The 18,907-nt window shown below is 47.4% G+C and overlaps 1 protein-coding gene across 1 annotated transcript in view; it reads left to right on the top strand.

The window, feature by feature from the left end:
• LOC102167823 (uncharacterized) overlaps positions 1-18,907 on the top strand; it is a 770,457-nt gene that overhangs the window by 637,644 nt on the left and 113,906 nt on the right. The window lies entirely within an intron of this gene.

Here is an 18,907-nt window from a genome sequence, read left to right as displayed (position 1 = left end):
CTCTGACTCACTTAGTATGATAATCTCTAGGTCCAGCCATGTTGCTGCAAATGGCATTATGTCATTCTTTTTTATGGCTGAGTAGTATTCCATTGTGTGTTTATATGTGTGTGTGTATATATATATATATATATATATTTTTTTTTTTTTTACATTTTCTGTATCCTTTCATCTGTTGGTGGACATATAGGTTGTGTCCATGTCCTGGCTATTGTGAGTAGTGCTGCTATGAACATAGGGGTGCATGTGTCTTTTCCAGTTTGGACAGACAGCTTTCTGACTTGCTCTAACCGACTAAGCATTGTCACCTTGGGGAGAAACTGGTGTGCTTTCCTGCACTCAAGCTTTTGGAGGGGATGAGACACATCCACAGCCAAATCTCCTCACACATAACTGAGAAGGCAGAGGACAGTGGGTGAGGGGGCCATGCAGAGAGGATAGAGAAACCTTCCCAGACAGCTCTGGTGGACAAATCTGGAATGGTTTTCTGCATTCACCTGAGCCTTTATCATGGGTCAGATATAAAAACTGCAAGTTAAAAGGCAGAAGGAGGAGAGGCACTCCAGGAAGAAGAAAGAAAGAATCAGGAACATACTCATGGAACATTTATGAATTCCTTTGCACATATTAACACCTGGTTATGCTCTATATGTGTATGCAAAGGTGAGTAAGCAAGGAGTTCCTCTTAAGCAGGCAGGGACACTCTGGAGAATAATGAGATGAAGGATGTGATCGAGGTGTGGGGAGCCCACCTGCAGACTTAGGGCTGGGGGGCAGACTGTTCTGGTCAGCTCAGTTTTAGCATCCACAGTCTCATGTTATACCAAGCCCCTCAATCCCCTTCAGACCAGGGCAATTACTCCTCTACTGAGGGCTTGGACCTTTGGGCCCAACTGTGTCCCACAGAAACCATATGTCAAGGTCCTAAGTCCCAGGACCTCAAAATGTGACCATATTTGGAAATAAAGTCTTTAATGAGGTAAGTTAGACGAGGTTATTAGGGCGGGCCCCCACTCAGCATGACTGATGTCCTTACAGGGAACGGAGTTTCGGACAGAGACATGTATGTGATGGGGAAAGACTATGTAAAGATGCAGGGAAGAAGGAAGGTGGCATTCTGCCAACTGAGGAGAGAGGCCTGGAGCAGATCTTCCTCTCAGTGCCCTCAGAAGGAACCAACCCTGCTCACACCTTGATCTTGATCTTACCAGCCTCCAGAACTGGGAGAGAATAAGTACCTGTTACATCAGCCACCCAGACTGTAGATTTTTATCACAGCCACCTTGGCAGCTAACACACTGGGTAAGAAGTAACTTTAAAACAAGATGGGTCACTCATTCAAGGGGTAAAGCATGTTTGAAGACACACAAGTGAAAGTGACATTGTGTTTAATAAAATACCGAAATAGGTGGTTGGGCTGGAGGCATAAACAGGATTCCGGTAATAAGGCCATATGTGCCAGACTGAGTTGCCTGGGAATCTTCCTCAATGACCAGGGGATGCTCCACCCGGGGAGGTGGAATCCGGAGACATCTGATCAGGTTGGAGTTTTAACCCATCCCTCTGCTGGGTGGAGCAGGAGATAAGTGGGTCTGCAGAGACCCAGCCACAGCTAATGGAACTGGTCAGGATCCCGCAGCCTTCACTTTCCCCTTCATCTCTCACTGACACATGCCTTGGGCATGTTCTCCCTGGCCAACAGCCCTCAGTTTCCCCAGAGGTAAACAGAACCACAGGGTGTCAGCTTCACCACCCATCTCCCCGGGAGGGTAAGAAGTTCACCCTGCAGAATTTAAGGGCGGGACCCCAGCAGTCGACCTTCCTATCAGACACCCCCCCATCTTCCAAAAGAAGTGCAGGGGAGGAAGGGATGGTTCCAGCCCCTTCCACAGTCAGCTCACTGAGAGCTCATGGCCACCTCCGCCCAGGAGCCCTACCTCATCCCTGGTGAGAGATGCCACAGCCCTGAGCACACACCTGCTCTGTGGAACACAGCCGATGGATCACACAGGCAGGCTCAGGCCCCAGGGGAACTAACACAATCACAGATGCAAACAGAAGGGGAGGAGGAGGTCAGCAGTCCAGCTGCTCTGGGCCCAGCCTGGAAGCTGAGCAAACGCAGAGGGCATTTGCTAATGGAGAAAGCCCTCTGACCTTCATTCTTGGCTTAGAAAAGAAAACTTGTTGAGACAGGTGAGGAAAAAATGGTAACTTTGGAAAGAGGAAGCACAGAGATGTTACCTAAGATATTTTAAGGCCAGACGTGTCCAGATGGTGCCATATCCCACCTGGATGTGGGATCCTGGAAAGCAGTTCCCCTTTCTTAGTGCCTGTGGCCTCTGTGGAGACATTGATGAGACCCCTGGGCTGCGGGCTCACATCAGAACCAGGCTCACATCTCTCACATCAGAGACAAGGGAAGTGGTGCCTGTGCTGACTGCCTTTGCGTTTCTTCCATGAGAGAATTTGTCTACGTCTCAGTGCCCTTCAGGGTCCCTGCAAGAGCATAAATGAACCATCTGTCCATTAAAGTATCAATAAGCTGATAAAATCATCACATCCAATAAGATTGCCAAACTCTCTAAAACAAGTTGTTGACAATTCTGTTTAATTGATATGTTCACTAAAGTTCCTGTTGTGGCTTGGTAGGTTAAGGATCTGACGTTGTCTCTGTGAGGATGCAGGTTCAATCCCTGGCCTCACTCAGTGGGTTAAGGATCTGGCATTCCGAAAAGCTACAGTGTAGGTCACAGATGTGGCTTGGATCTGGTGTTGCTGTGGCTGTGGTATAGGCCTGCAGCTGTACCTCCAATTTGACCCCTAGCCCAGGAACTTCCATATGCCATGAGTGCGGCTGTAAAAAGAAAAAAAAAATTGATATGTTTACTGAATTGACTGTTTTGCCAATAAATCTGTAACTTGGTTGGCTTTCATTGAATTGGAAGGGAAGCTAGGAGCAGCCTAGAAGAGACGTGATGTCTGCAACACTACAGTGGGGAATCAGGCCTGGAGATGGAAGAGACAGAGAGGCACCAGGAGTGGATGTGGCCAAGGAGTTGACAGGGGTGATGGGGATGGGGGAGGAAGGAGTGAGAGCATTAATTCTGCTGCACCTCTCAGAGGGTGCAGAGCCTTGACTGTTATCAAATAGCAAAGAATAATCTTCCCATCCTTTTCCTCATTTGATCCTCACACAATCTTGTGAAGCAAGGCAAGTCTTTTAGTTCTTTTTGCAGATGAGTAGATAAGCCTGGTGGTGTGGTTTTCCAAGGTCAAAGTTAATGCTTTACAAAACATAGAGCTCAAACCCAATTCTTTAGGCCGAGATCCATGTTCTTGTCTCACAGATGAACTCCCAGTAAAGAATAGACAGACCCAGAAGATGGACCATTATGTTCTCAGTGCTTTGCACACAGTAGGTGCAGAGAAAATGTCTTTCATGAATGAATAATGATGGTGACAACAAGGATGATAATGATTTAAATATTTTCAGCCATATGTGGGATGTTGTATTATTAAACTCATTCTGCAAAGGTGGTTTAGAAAAAGCAGTGGGCTTCAGGTGGAGCCAAGAGACCTTGTAATGAGGCATGAAGTGAAAAACGCTGGACCAAGTAATGCTTTCCCCCAGGCAAAGCACAGAGAGTAGCTGGACTGTGTAACAGGAAACAGCGTCTGTAATCCAACCCCTGAGTCCTCAGTTTATACTTGGATTCCTGGGCCACATGGTTCAAACAGGTAAAGAAACTCTACATGGTACAACTCTGCCTGTTGGCCGTTTATCCTTATAGGGGATGCTGTGAGGAAGGTCACAGTCCTTACCAGTGTCCAAGTCCCAGGGCTTTGCCTGCCCCGGTGCCTCGCCCATCACTTCTGCCCCAACCTCCCCTCCTCCTGCACGTGTCCAATTGAGTGTGACCTCTTTTCTGGAGATGAGTGTCTGCTCTCTCTTTTCAGCCTGCCCAACATACCAGAAGCAGGGAGATCTGCTTTAAGAGAATATCAGATCACAGCATTCTCTTGCTCAAAAGTGCTGAGAGATTCCCCCATACCTAGAAGCAGAGGGTCTCAAACCCCAGCCTACCTCAGACATTGCTGGGCTTCATCCCCAGAATTTTCCTTTAGTAGGTCTGGGGTGCACCTGAGAATTTGTATTTCTGGTAAGTCAGGTGCGGCTGGCACTGCCCATGCTGCTGGTCCAGGGACTCACACTTTGAGAAGCACAACTTTAAATGAAGGTCCAGGGGTCTTGATCTGGCATGCAAACCCTTTTGTCATCAGGTGGAAGTCCCTGTGGCCTGCATCTTCTTCCAGGAAATACTTTTGGCACATTCAACTGTTAATAATTATGGCTGCCATGTGTGTTCCTACCTCTGCATATCTGCTCATCCTGTGTCTCCTCCAGGAGCACCTGTACCCTCCATCTTTCCCAACCTGCCCCCACCTTCTCTGCATATCCATGTATTACACAGATCCTTCCCCCTCTGCTCCAATCCACCTGCTTCAGGAAGTCTTTCCTTATCTCTCTGAGCAGGACACATTCATTCCTTCTTTGCTCTTTGAATATATTATCAACTCCTTCTGGTGTTTATCAATTTCAGCCTCAATTCCTGGTCCTATATATCTCTGTTTCAGGTGCCCTGCCATGATGTGGGCTCACACAGGGGCAGGATCCAGCACATGGGCTTAATGCAGAGGCTTTGGACTCTGGCCGAGCTGGTTTCAAGTCTCCTCTCTGCTACTTCCTAGCTGCATGAACTACCACACAGGCTCACCTCAACCTCTCTAGATCTTGGTTTCCTCACCTGTAAAAGGAGAGGAATAAATACTGCCTGCAATGATTTGTAGCCATGTCTGAAAGTACATTGATCCTCCTCCCCTTGACGGTTGTCTGACCTTAGTGATGCTTATGTCAGATAGAAGGCAGTGGAAGTGATGCTATGTGATTCTGAAGTGAGGTCACAAGAGGCCAGACAGCATCTGCCTGGTTCTCTTGGTCTGCTCTCTCTCATCATCCAGTCACCCTCCATGAAGAACTCAATCCAGCTATTCCAGCTGATGGTCCCAGCTGAGTTTCCAGTGACATTATCAACAGCCAGACCCATGAGTGAGTGAGCATCAGGTGGCTTCTGCCCTCCTTGCCACCTGAGACACGTCCATTGAGAGCTGCCAAGACCTAGAACCACAAGGGTGAATGATGAAATGATTGTTCTTGTTCACGCCACTAGATGTGAGGGTGATTGGTTCAGCAACAATAGATAACTACTTTATGTGCTTATTTGAAAAGTTAAGTGAGACAATGAAAGAGTTTTGAGTACAACCTCATACAGTAAGGACATTGAGAGGAGGCACGCCATGCAGCATGAGCTCAGCCATTCCATCAACCTAACCCATGTTAAAATTTTAGGGTTTGCCTATGTGCCCCTCTTCCAAGTTGGCTACTCGGTCACACAGATTAGATCCATGGTCCACATCCACAGGTAGCTCCCTAAACTCAGAACAAGGCAGCATTTCTCCTGATGGTTGGTCCTACCTGAGACCTAAGGCAAATGTGACTTTGACTGTCTCCTCTCATTTCCAGTAGAGAAATGCATTCCAAGGATGCAATGATGCTGGGGCTCTTGGCACAGACACAGTCTTCGATCTGTTCTTCACCTGGCTCCCTAGATAATTATCGGGAACTCTGTGTTTGATCCTAGTTCTCATAGGGCCATTGTGGATTTTATAGTGTTCAGGCTGTAAAACATGGGCCCACATCCCTTGACACTCTTCTTGTTGAGAGGTGGGCTATACCTCCTCCTCCTGAATCTGGGCTTGACCAGTGAGGCATGGGATAGTGATGATCTGTGACTTCTGGGGCTCAGCCAGAAGAGGCCTGGATACTTGTCCCTCTCAAGCCTCTATGGGCTAGGATTCTCTAGAGAAACAAAACTCATAAACAGAACTAATAATGTGTTTTAAGGAATTGTCTTACATGATTGTGGAGGCTGGCAAATCCAAAATCTACAGGTAGGTAGACTGGCAGGCCGAAGTCTCTGGGAAGAATTTATGTTGTGGTTTTGATTTCCAAGGAAGTCTGGAGGCAGAATTCCCTCTTCTTTCGGAAAGGTTAGATGTTTTCTCCATAGTGTGAAGGGTAATCTGCTTTATTCAAAGTCTACTTATTTAAAAGTTAATCTCGGGAGTTCCCGTCGTGGTGCAGTGGTTAATGAATCCGACTAGGAACCATGAGGTTGCGGGTTCGGTCCCTGCCCTTGCTCAGTGGGTTAACGATCCGGCGTTGCTGTGAGCTGTGGTGTAGGTTGCAGACACAGCTTGGATCCCGTGTTGCTGTGGCTCTGGTGTAGGCCGGTGGCTACAGCTCTGATTCGACCCCTAGCCTGGGAACCTCCATATGCCGCAGGAGCGGCCCAAAGAAATAGCAAAAAAAAAAAAAAAAAAAGTTAATCTCACCAAAAACAGAAACAAAAAACCTTTCACAGTGACATATAGACAAGTGTTTGATCAAATAAATGGGTACCATGGCCTAGTCAAGTTGACACATCACTGGCCCTTTCTCCTGGAATCCAGCTGCCAAGAAAGGCTACATGGAAAGGCAAGGCTTTCACACTGTGGTCACAGTGAACCCTAACTCAGGTGCCAGATGATGAATGAAGACCCTTACATTTGAATCCAGTTCAGCCCTCAGCTGTTAGCATTGCTCCTGGCTATTCAGTTCTTTGCAGATGAGGCCCCTAAGTGCATGGAGGGGAGAAAAGTCACCCCCTTCTCCCCTCAGCACAGTCAAATGGTGGTGAAGCAGTTTTATGCCACTGTGTTTGGGATGGCTTGATAGACAGTAATACCTAACTCAAATATAACATCTTTAGGAGAAATATTCCTATGTAGCCCTCTGATGCTGCTGAGAGAGGATTTTGCTGGTATAGCTGAAAGCCTATAGCTCCCCAAACAGTCTTCATTAAACCAAAGCATAAGACTTCTCACCTCCTCCTGTCTCATCTTTCTTTGTTTTCCTTCCCCAGAAATACAGGCTTTCTGAACCCTCCCCAAGACATCTCAATTTTAAAGCATTAACTCCCCAGCTCCCTTCATTTTGTCTTCTTACATTCCACTGAAACCTCAACAAGGTCTATAAGCTGGATCAGTTTAAAGCTTAAAAACAAATCCAATTATGTATAGGCTCTGGAATTTTTATTTGATAAATTACTTAGCTGAGGATACATCAGGGGTTACTCTATTAATAAAAAGAAAAAAAATCATAATTACTGGAGTTAGCGAGTGATTCTTTCCATCCACAAAGGCTCTCTTGTGAATTTCATGGTTAGCCTTGAGCTGGCTGGGAGCCACCTGTGATGAAGGACACTGGGAACATACACAAAAAATAAAATGGCTTTGGAGGGAAATGCATTTCTTTAGGAAGGAAAGATAAAAGAAGAGGCTATTTGTTTCCTGGTCTCCATTGCACAGATGGGTGTAAAGAGCCCTGCTCACTTGTGTTGAGGGGAGGGCACGAGGGGGAGAGGGAAAAGGGGAGGAAGAATTTGGCTGCAAAAGGTCTCCAAGGCTTACCCATTCTCTTTAAACTCTTCTGAGGAAGAATGTTTGGAAAACTGTCACTAGAACTTTGGTGTCCCTCTAACATATGAAAATATCCACATGGGGTATAAATGAGTGACAGTCAAGCTGAGAAAGGCAAGGACTGTCAAATATATTCGACAAAGGGGAATCCTTAATTCCCCCTTTTCCCCTGGGGTCGGAGTATGGGAATCTCAGAGCCCTGATTTCTAGTCCAAATTCAGCTCTTGGTACCATTTCTTAAAAAGCACCTAAAAAAACTTGAACAGCACAGAAGAAATCCATGGTACTAGTGAAAGCATTAAATGACAGGTCCTGGACTTCCTGTTGTGGCTTAGCGGGTTAAAAACCCAGCATAGCGTCTTTGAGGATGCAGGTTCAACTCTTGGCCTCATTCTGTGGGTTAAGAATCTGGTTTTGGAGTTCCCGTCGTGGTGCAGTGGTTAACGAATCCGACTAGGAACCATGAGGTTGCGGGTTCGGTCCCTGCCCTTGCTCAGTGGGTTAATGATCCGGCGTTGCCGTGAGCTGTGGTGTAGGTTGCAGACGCGGCTCGGATCCCGCGTTGCTGTGGCTCTGGCGTAGGCTGGTGGCTACAGCTCCGATTAGACCCCTAGCCTGGGAACCTCCATATGCCGCGGGTACGGCCCAAGAAATAGCAACAACAACAACAAAAAGACAAAAGACAAAAAAAAAAAAGAATCTAGTTTTGCTACAGGCTGCAGTGTAGGTTGTGGATGTGGCTCAGTGGTGTGGCTGACAGCTGCAGCTTTGATTCGACCCCTAGCCTGGGAGCTTCCATATGCCATGGGTATGTCTCTTAAAAGAAAATAAGTAATTAACTAACTAACCAAATAAATAAATAAATAACAGGTCCTAAGGGAAAGAAGGGGACAGAATGCAGTTGTCCTCAACAAAACCTGTTGCCCAGATCTCTCTTACCCCCTGAAGACTAGAGGAAGAAGGGTGAGCTGCTGGAAGGGCATCTGAGACACTGGCCCACTGTGTGAGGAAGTTCTGGTCAAGACTTTGAGTGCATGCTGCTGAGAGGAACTTCAGATGCCTTGGGTGAGAGAACCATGATCCAAAATTAACTTACCAACCCGAGATGTGTACAAAATTGAAAAATTGAGTAAAATGAAAGTTGAAAGAGAAAAATCTTTGATTTTGAACATGCCTTCCAAACCCTGTTGCAGAAGAAAAGACAAATGAGAGCTTGAAAGCCTTAGACCTCCAGCAGCTGTGCATCTTAGCGCTGCCTCCACGTACCTGGACACCTTGGGGCGAGTGCATGAGCCACAGTGTGCATGCACACTTCTCCTCTGCGCTGCTCAGGGACCAGCCCTTTTACCCCACATTTTGTCAACTGGTCTGAAAGGGCAGAGTCCCAGTGGCAGAGGACAGGGCAGCCATGGGCCCACAGGCAGTTAAGGATACCTCCATGTAGGGCGCGAGCCACACGTGCACTGAGGCGTGGGAGCTGCCCAGACCTAGCTTCCCAACCTGAACCGCTGGCTCTCATTTCTTAGTCAAACTAGCATAGCTTCAGGGCATAACTTTTCCTGCATTAAACTTACTATGCATTCCTCCAAAGTGGGACTGGGAGACCTCAAGCTAACACAGATTCCTCTGAATTTCCTGCACATTGTTAGTTGTTCCTGGGGCTCTTTTGGGGAACAATCCCATGACTTGTGGGGGGTGGGGAGGGAGATACTCTGAATGGTTAAAAAAAAATACATGTCCTATACATCAGAAAAATAATCAATCTGTTCTTATAGTCAGGTTTATACCAACAGCTCACCTTACCTAAAAAGTGGCTTCATAACACAGGGTCACCTGGCACTGGACAGAACACAGGACGTGCTTTTGAATTTCAATAAAATGGGGAAAAAGAAAACTTGGATTTCAGGGACATAAAGGAAATGACAGAAATCTGCCTGTGAAATCTTATTTATTGTATTGCATGTTGAACCCCACAAGTACTTTTAATGACCTGGAGTCATGAATCCAGAGCTTAACAATACCAAAATTACTCAACTGGGAATGAAGTTACTACAGTGCATATTTGAAGAGCAGTTACTTATTTCTGCTCTAAAATGCTTATGAAAGGGTTTGGATGTACTGACCTCCCAGGGCTCAGGCTGGCAAGATGGAGTTCCCTGGAGACAACAACTCTTTGAGGAACTTTGAGAGTGAGCTCAGAGTAACAACTTCCCTTTTAGACTTGGTGCCAGGGAGAAGGAAGGCAGCAGGAACAGCTGGGCTTCTGCAGTTTGACCACTAGGGGGTGGTATTCTTTCTGCCCTGAGGCACCCCCGTGCTGCCTGCCAAGATGTACTTGTCCAGGAGGCTAAGTCAGCACAAGACTAGACACTGGATACACAGGAGAGTCACATGGAAGGACCTCCCAAAGGAGGTTTCACGGGTTACATGATCTAGGCCCTCACCAATGAATAGGATCTGAATATGACCCTTTGGGCAAGGGAAAGAGCAAAGGTGAGCCTGTGGGAAAGGAGCTCAGAGGAGCCAAACTGGAAGATCTCCAGGGGACATCTGCCCAGAAAGGGGGTGGGGTGCAGACCGGGAAAATGCTAGGATGTACTATCATGTTCTCTAGCTTTGGGGAGCAGTTAATAGTGTTTAAGTAAGAGCCCAAGAGAATAATGCAGTCATCAGCTGTGGAGTCACTATATACTCTCTCTGCTTCACGCTGGTGAGCAGTGCCGCCTCTAAGCTCAATTTTCTTTTCTTTTTTTTTTTTAATGTATGTATGTATTTATTTTTAAAATTGAAATAGGTGACCTACAATAATATCTTAGTTGCAGGTGTATTACACAATGATTTGACATTTGCATATGTTATGAAATGATCACCACAATGAGTCTAGTTACCATCTGTCCCCATACCAAGTTACAATATTATTGACCATATTTCTTAAGCTGTATAATACATCCCCATTTATAGTTTGTTCTATAACTGGAGGTTTGCACCTCTTAATTCCCTTTACCTATTTTATGCCACTATTCTCCCATCTGGCAGCTGCCCCTTTGCTCCCTGTATCTATGAGTCTGTGTTTTGTTTTGTTTTGTTCGTTCATTTCGTTTTGCTTTTAGATTCCACGTATAAGTGAAGTCCTGTGGTATATGTCTTTCTCTGTCTGACCTATTTCACTTAGCACAGTATCCTCTAGGTCCATCCATGTTGTCACAAATGGTACTATTTCATTTCTTATGGGTGAATAATATTTCCAGGTAGATAGATAGATAGATACCACGTCTTTTCTAACTCTTTGTTTATTGATGGATAGTTAGGATGCTTCTATATGTTGACTATTATAAATAATGCTGCAGTGAGTATTAGAGTTCACTCATCTTTTCAAATTAGTGTTTTTGTCTTCTTTGAGTAAATATGCAAAAGTGAAATTGCTGGATCATAAGGCAATTCTATTTTTAGTTTTTTGAAGAAAACTCCATACTATCTGCCATAGTATCTGTACCAATTGACAATCCCACCAATGTTGTACGAGGGTTTCCATTTTCCTCTTGTACATAGGGATAGGGGGAGAGACAAGGGTACCTGCCTAACATGGTGACTGATGAGAAAGTTAGCCCATGTATGTGAGATGCTTAGCACAGGGCCAGGCACACAGTGGGATAATAATGTGCATGTCAAAGAACATTAAAGCTTGGCTTGAGAAAGATTTAACTGGCAAAATGCATTGGAGTGGAGAAAAACTGAAGAGAGAGACAAATCAAGATGCTACCACATAGTACAGTTCAAAGAAGAAGACCTGAGTGAGGGCACAGAGAGGGAACAGGGAGGAAGCCAGGGGTGGGGCGCATGGGACTTCACCATGGAATGATTTCCATTTGGGTAGATGGCAGTGTCTTTCATCAATATAGTCACTTAGTGAACAGCCATCGAGCATCTACCTGGTCATGAAAGTCACGAGCAAAGCTAGTCAGTCATGTGTGGGGAGATGGAGGATACTGCAGAAACCAAAAAATTGCTTCTCCAAAGCAATTCTCCTATTTCTTATTGTTGATGTATTTCTTCTATTTCTGTCCATCACTTGATGCTCCAAAGCCAGATTTTAGTAAGTTTGAGGGTATCAGGCTGGAGGTGGTAATAGGAAATGTGAATCTGAATTTTGGAAGTGAAATGAGGACAGAGTGGAGAGTGGGTTACATGGAATGATTGCAGTAGACGAGCTCTGTGAGGGGGACAGTGTCGGGAGGTGGGAGAAGAGGGCTTGAGAGACCTGTGGAGGATGGAGCTAAGCCCCTTTATCTCTTCTCCATCTTCACATGCAGCTCCCCCAGGGCATAGCTTACTGCCTGTCCATCCCACAGCTGGTGGCTTGGCAGCTCCAGTGGACTGCGCTGGACCTAACACCCTGTTTCAGGAGCTCTAAACAACCAGCCCACCATGGCCCACACACGTTTCCCTGCTGGGCAGCCGCCAAGTAATTTTCTCAATTATTTTAAGTAAATACTTATTTTTTAAATAAAACACACCTGTTTAAATGGATGTATTCCCTGGCCTATCGGTTGACTTAGAGTATCTGTTAGTAGCCATGTTCAGAATCATATAGGACTCAGATACCAACTAGAATTGTGCATCTTCCCTTCCCACCACCTCTCCACCCCTCTCAGGCTATAGGGACCTTTACAGAAGGGGTATGTCTTACACTTACTTCCAGCTGGAAAGGACAAAAGAGAACCAGACTCAGAACAAGAAAAAAGACATACAGGACCATGGTAGCCACGAAGGTTCAGTAAATCCCCAGCTTTCTCTTTCAGGCCCAGCCCCCAGAAGGAATGCCTTTCTATGCATTTTCTATTTTCGCCTCTCTGCATTTGAGGCCACATCTCCCAGGAGGCATCCCTGGGCCCAGCTTGGTAAAAGGGTCCTCAGTTCCCAGCGAACAGGGAACAGGGAGGGGAGAGAAGATTCTGCAAAACAGAGCCTCTGTACTGTTAGGAAATGATGCTAGGAGGTCCAAAAACAGGAGCATTCACTGCAGAGGTTCAGGGAGCTCTTCACAGGCACTCAGGACCCTGGTCAGGGCCAAGGACCAAAGGCCTCATTGGCCCAGGTACAGAGGCCACAAGGGATGGAAACATTCAGAGCTTTTGGGAAGCAGGACGTGGGCATTACAGAGAGCCCACGAGGAAGGCCTGTGCTCCTTGGAGGTAGTCACTTAAGAGCAGATCTTCTAAATTCATCACTGGATCAGGAGAAATTTGACAGCCACCATGGCCTCATTCAGCAGGTGTTTTTCCAATTCCCTCCTTACAGAGCCCCCAATCTCTACAGATTGTAGTGGAGACCCATTCTGCTAAGGATACAGCAGTGAACAAAGCATATATTCAGGTAGAGAGGGCAGAGGGGAAAGAATATACATAGAGTAGGATGTCAGAGAGGGACAAGCTAGGAAGAAAAGTAAGTTGGGACCAGAAGGTGAATGTTTGCTCTGTTCTCCACATTGTAGGTAAAATCCTCCTGGGTTTCTGAGACCAGTGAAGCCCTTTGTCCCCTTAGCCATGGGCTTGATTGGGAGGGTGCCCAGATCAGACAGGTACCCTCCCACCATGGCTTGAAGGCAGCTGGGGGGACTGGTGCTACAGAACCCTGGGCCCAGCTATTCCTGAGACTCTACCTACTTGCTTTGGTCCCAGCTTCACAGGTCAGTGCATTCCCTGTTCCAGATGATTTATTTCATTTCAACAGCAAATCTCCAAGCAGGAGGTGGTGCAGCCTGAGAAGCTGTACCTATGAGGGGAGGAAAGGACCAGGGAATGTGGCACTGAACTGATGTACTGAGTGACACATGATTCTGGACTCAGACACTGACTGGCCATGCAGACCCTGGCTGTGTCGGGGAGCAGAGGGGGACCAGGTGTGGGGAGAAGAATCGCAATTTGGATGTGTTCAGTTGAGAAGCTTGTGGGGTATCCAAGTGTGGGGGGCAGGTGAGCTGAGTTAAATATGGCTTGAAGCCAAACTGCCTGGATTTGAATCTCCCCTCCTCAACTGTTCAGCTGTGTGACATTGGGCAAGTTTATTAACCTCTCTGTGCTTCTGTATTAGAGTCTCCAGAAGAACAGAGCTGACACGATGCATATAGAGAAAGAGACAGAGAGAGAGAGAGATTTATTTTAAGGCACTGGCTCACATGATTGGGGATGGCAAGTTCAAACTTTACAAGGCAGCCAGCAGCCTGGAAATTCCCACAGGAGTTGATGTTATAGTCTCAAGTCCTAAGGCAGTCTAAGTCTTGAGGTAAAACGCCTTCCTCTTCAGAGTACCTCAATCTTTTCTCTCTAAGTCCTTCAACTAATTAGATGAGACCCACCACATTATGGACAGGAATTCATTCTATGCTCTGCACTGATTTAAATGTTAATACCTGCCAGAAAATACCTTCATGACAACCATCTAGATTAGTGTTTGACCAAGGAACTGGGTGCCACAGTCTGGTCCAGTTACACATAAAAATAACCATTGCAGCTTTCCTTTCCTTATCTGTGAGAAGGTAATAATAGTACCTCCTTGCTATAGCTGTGGGAGAATGAAAGGGCTATTCTCTGTCCCATGCTGAGATAAGTGCTGGCATGTCTACGTCAGGTAAGCAAGCATCAGTGGCTTTGTCTGCTCCAGCGTCCAAGTGGAGATGCCAAGGAAGTCTTGAATGTACTGGTCTGAAAGCAGTGCAGACACTGATGTGGAGTCCTTAGGGTGGTCCCGGGAGCTGGGTGGGTAGAAGAAGATCCTTCAGTGCACAGGGCAGGCTTGTTTCTCTGGCCACACCTTTTATGAACCTTGCATCCATCACTTCAAGTTCCCCATCATTCCCCAGCACCAGGTTTTTCCTCCCTCACTCCCTGTGCTACTCTCTCATAAGGGTCAAATGCCAGGCCCTGCGGGCTTTTCCCAGCATGGCCTGGGCGGTTGCGCAGGTTGGGAACTGCACTTATCCTACTCCTGTGGCATGCTTTACAGCATCCCCAACATCCTCAAAGTCAAGGATGTGCCCTATGCCTGTTCTGAGGCAGCATCAAGTAGTGGTGATGAGCCAAGGCTTGGGAATCGGCAGGTACTAGTTGGTATCTGAGTCCTTTGAATGGACTCAATGTCATGGAGGCTTATGTTCCCCATCTGTAAAATGGGAATAATGCACATGGAACAGGACTATAGGAGGATTAAAGGACAAAGGTGTGTAAAACAAGGCATGAATAATTGTGGCTTGTTGTCACCTCTGTAGCTCCTGTGCACAGCATGGTCCGCATGTAGCTTGCCTTCTTTGTGAAGTTGAACGATTTGGTCTTAAAGACCTGAGAGATACATCTTTGGAAAGGATGGGAAGCCTGTCAGACCTCCCCTCTGTGCAGTGGGTTTTCTTGGGCCCACTGGGCTTGTGACCCTACCCACCAGTCTGCCCAGATGTGCCACCTAAGGTAGATGCCTGTCACCTGGAGAGGACTTTGCTGTCTGATTTCTCTCTAGGCAAGCTCTGTTTACAGCTAATTTGCCCTTGCCTTGTGCCTTCTGAGTTTTTGACAACAACCTTGAGAACTCTCATTCTCCCTATTTCACACATGAAGAAACTGAAGGCCAAGAGACTGAAGGACTTCCTGAAGGTCATGGAGCTGGCCACTGGTGGTGTGGTCTCACCCCCAGAAAGCTGCCACACTGCCTTTTCACTTGGAGAACACAAAGGCTGCCAGAATCAAGTAGGAATCAAGTTTTTTTTTTTTAATTATAAATTCGTTCTCACACACATCTAGAGGCTGAAAAGATGAAATCCAAGTGTTAGCAGGGCTGTGTTCCCCCGACACCTCTAGGGGAGAGCCTGTCCCTGCCCCTTCCAGCCCTGGGAGCCCCAGGCATTGTTTGGCTTATGGAGGCACCGCTCCAATCTCTCTGTCCTCGCTCATGCGTTCTCCCCATGTCTCTGTCTTTGCAGAGGGTTCTCTGCTTCTTGTAAGGACACCAGCCATCTGGGTTGGAGCCTCCCTAATGACTTCATCCTAACAGATCAACCCTGGCACAGGCACAGCAAAGAGCCCCTAGCTGGTCTCTGTGTTCTGAGGGCCCAGCCAGCCAGAGAGCAATGAGGCAGGGTGCTGCAGTGGTGGGTGCCAGGAGGACCCTGTGTGTTCTTGGGAAATAAGGCCATGACAGCCCACCAGGCCCTGCTGCCTTCCTGGGAGGAGAGCACACACTAGAAAACAGTCTTCTGCTGAGCCCCGTTTCTTGAAGGAGAGTGCTTCTGGCTTGGGTAATTGCGAGCAGGGGATCCACAGACATTCTAACCTATGAAACTTCATACGCTGATCCCTTCAGAGTACCCCTAGCTTTGAAAAGTTCCATTTTTTTTTTGGTTGGTTTTACTTTAGAGAAAGTAGGTGATCAGTCAGCTCTTCCTTTGCTTCTTCCCCTGCATCTCACCCTCTCCTTCCCTTTCCTCCTCTTTTTTCTTCCCATTTCCTCTTCTTTTCTCCTGTATTCCTAGCCCCTCCCTCCCTCCCCTCTCTTTGTCCCCCTCCCCCCCTCCCCCTCCCCTCTGCAGGGTGATGGAGTCAGGAAGGAGGAAAGGGTCCACGCTTTTCCAATTTGTTTTCCTGCACCAGAGCTGTGGCTTCAAACCAACAGAGAAACTGTTTGGGAGAAAGAGACCTCTGAGGATTCGGCACTTATCAAAGGCCCATCAACGTCTGGGCAGTGGACTTCCTGTTTATACAGCTCTCCTTCTCCGGGAGGCTCAGCTGAGTCTGGCCAGCTGTGGCCTGGGCAAGCCGCCTAGCTCCAAAGCCCAGCATCACACCCGTTGGTGTTGGGCCCAGGCCCCTGGAAACTCACAGTGTCCATCCCTGTTGCCCAATGCTCCCCACACCTGAACATCTGTGATTTCTGAACACCCACTTCTTTTATGTCCATCTCCCTCCATGGGGGCTTCTGGGGGCAGGGCTCAGGAGCAGGGCTGGGGCATTTTCTGCCTCTGTTTCCCTGTGTCCACTGTTTCCCAGGCAGGACTTTCTGGGCTACTCCTGTGTCTCTAAACTGGAAGGCACCTGGGCCTCATTCTCCTGTCCTCACATGTGTGTTAAACTTCTACTATGTTCTCTGCACTCTTTAGGGCTGTGGTGACACAGATAGATATGGATGAGGCTCTCTGCTCTTACACACTCACGTTCACAGAGAAATGATGAGGGAGAAAGTATCAAATGATAAATGGGGTGGGGGCCATTAGGGTGCAGAGGTGGAACTGAGGGGAGCAGATGGTCTGCCTGGAGTGACCAGAAGAGGCTTCTGTGGGGGGATTTAAGTCGAGGGTGAAGGGGGGCCAGCATGGGAAGATGTAAGGGATTGTGCTCCAGGCAAAGGGAACCCTCAGTGCAAATGCCCTGGTCCTGATGAGGTAGCAAGCGGAGCTTGATCAAGGGGCAGAAAAACAATGAGGGAGACTGGATGGCAGGGAACAGGTGACTGGGTGCTTTTGATGAGCACTGGAAGGTAACCAGAGGCAGAGCTCCTTGGGCCCTATGGGCTCAGAAAGATGCTGTGATTTTGTTATAAAGGCTCAGAAAAAAACCATTGGAGAATTTCACATGAGGAGAAGAGTGTGAACCAATTTATATTTTAAAGATCAATCTGGGAGTTCTCATTGTGGCTCAGTAGTAATGAACCCAACTAGTATCCATGGGGACGTGGGTTCGATTCCTGGCCTTGCTCTGTGGGTTACGAATCTGGTGTTGCCATGAGCTGTGGTGTGGGTTACAGACGTGGCTTGGATCCTGTGTTGCTGTAGCTGTGGTATAGGCCAGCAGCTACAGGTCCAATTCGACCCCTAGCTTGGGAACTTCCATATGCCACAGGTGTAGCCCTAAAAAGACCAGGAAAAAAAAAGGTCTGGCTAGTAGCAGCTCTTGGATACCCAGTGGAAGGTCTGGTGCCGTAGGGAACCCCAATGTTGGACACGTGTCCAGCAGCTGGGTCTGGAGGCTGTGCGATGGACACCAGAAACTGAGCCCTGAGCCACACGGATACTACACATGTGATCTATGTGATCCTCCCAGAGACCTGAACCATAGATGAGCAGAGAGAGAGAGTGGCTCCGGAGGGACAGAAACAAGAGTGTGTCACAGTCCATGGGGACCAGCTGTCCTTTAAGTGCCATCCTGAAAGCCTCCCTTATCAGCCGTTGCACCCCGCACACTGAGTTTAGACAAGGAAATGGCTACAGTATCTCAGGCCATGGGCAGAGTGGTTAGATGGACAGCTAAGGATGGGTGCATTTAGAGGGGAGTTGTCCTGTGTCCATGTAGGGACCCAGTGGGGGCACTGAGCATGACTCTCATTCGAACAAAGACTCTTCCCAATCAGCAAATATTTAAGATGGTAGGCAACCCCAACAACCATACTGAGCCAGTCACAGGGCCCCCCGCTGACTGACAGCAAGATGCTCAGCCTAAACCAACCACCCAGCCTGGGACCCTTTCTGGAGGGAGGTGTCTTCCTCAGACATCAAGTGGTAACACCTCAGTGCATGACGTGACCTTTGAGTAGCTACACATCCCCAGACTGCAGATTTTTTGCCAACTGTGACAAAGCCCTCGGTAGGAGGGCTTGCCACCCCAGTGCAGAGCAAGCTGGGCCTCAGGTGGTTTGGACTGTACAGCTGAGGATGGACAGAATAGGGGTTGAAGACCTTGAAGGAGCCCAGGCCAGTCTGGGACCAAAAATACCCTCTTGCCACATTTGTCATGTGAAAAAGGTACTAGAAGTGGGAATATCATCATCTACCTACTGTACTCACAATTGCTTAAGATATGGAACAGCCTTCATAATAATTACCTGGGAATTATCTCCAGGTTTTGAAGCCGGGTGCTGCTTATGCTAAACATTAAAAATCTATTCTCTCATTTCGTTCTCCCTGCAGCTGATACTCTGCCAATGACAAGGTTAGGGTTCAAAGAGGTTAAGTGACTTCTCTGAGGTCACACAGACTAAGCCTGATCTGGAGCGCAGGTCTAACTAACTCCAAAGCCTGGGCTGGGAGCCTCTGAACTTGATTTAGACCATGAAATTAATGCAAACTCATTATAACATTCTCACTCCAGAGCGTGAATTGAATCATTTTCAGCGGATCCTTTTGGCATCATCGTAACTCACTGAGTTGAAGTCTTCCCTGGGGTATTTTAGGGACAGATCAGGGAACCAGGCCAGCTCTGTCCCCTTTGGGGTTGAAACTTGGGCCCAGGGTGAACCCCGTGCAACATGCTGAATGCTGCCTTGCCTTGCTTTTTCTCTTTGCTGTTTACTTTTA

The sequence above is a fragment of the Sus scrofa genome, chromosome 14, assembly GCF_054392235.1.
Source record: "Sus scrofa isolate SSC_HxYL_T2T_F1_AM1 chromosome 14, Sscrofa_HxYL_maternal_Yorkshire_Landrace_v2.0, whole genome shotgun sequence".
Taxonomy (NCBI): domain Eukaryota; kingdom Metazoa; phylum Chordata; class Mammalia; order Artiodactyla; family Suidae; genus Sus; species Sus scrofa.
The sequence above is the reverse complement of the archived record's forward strand: the minus strand, read 5'-3'. Positions and strand labels throughout refer to the sequence as shown.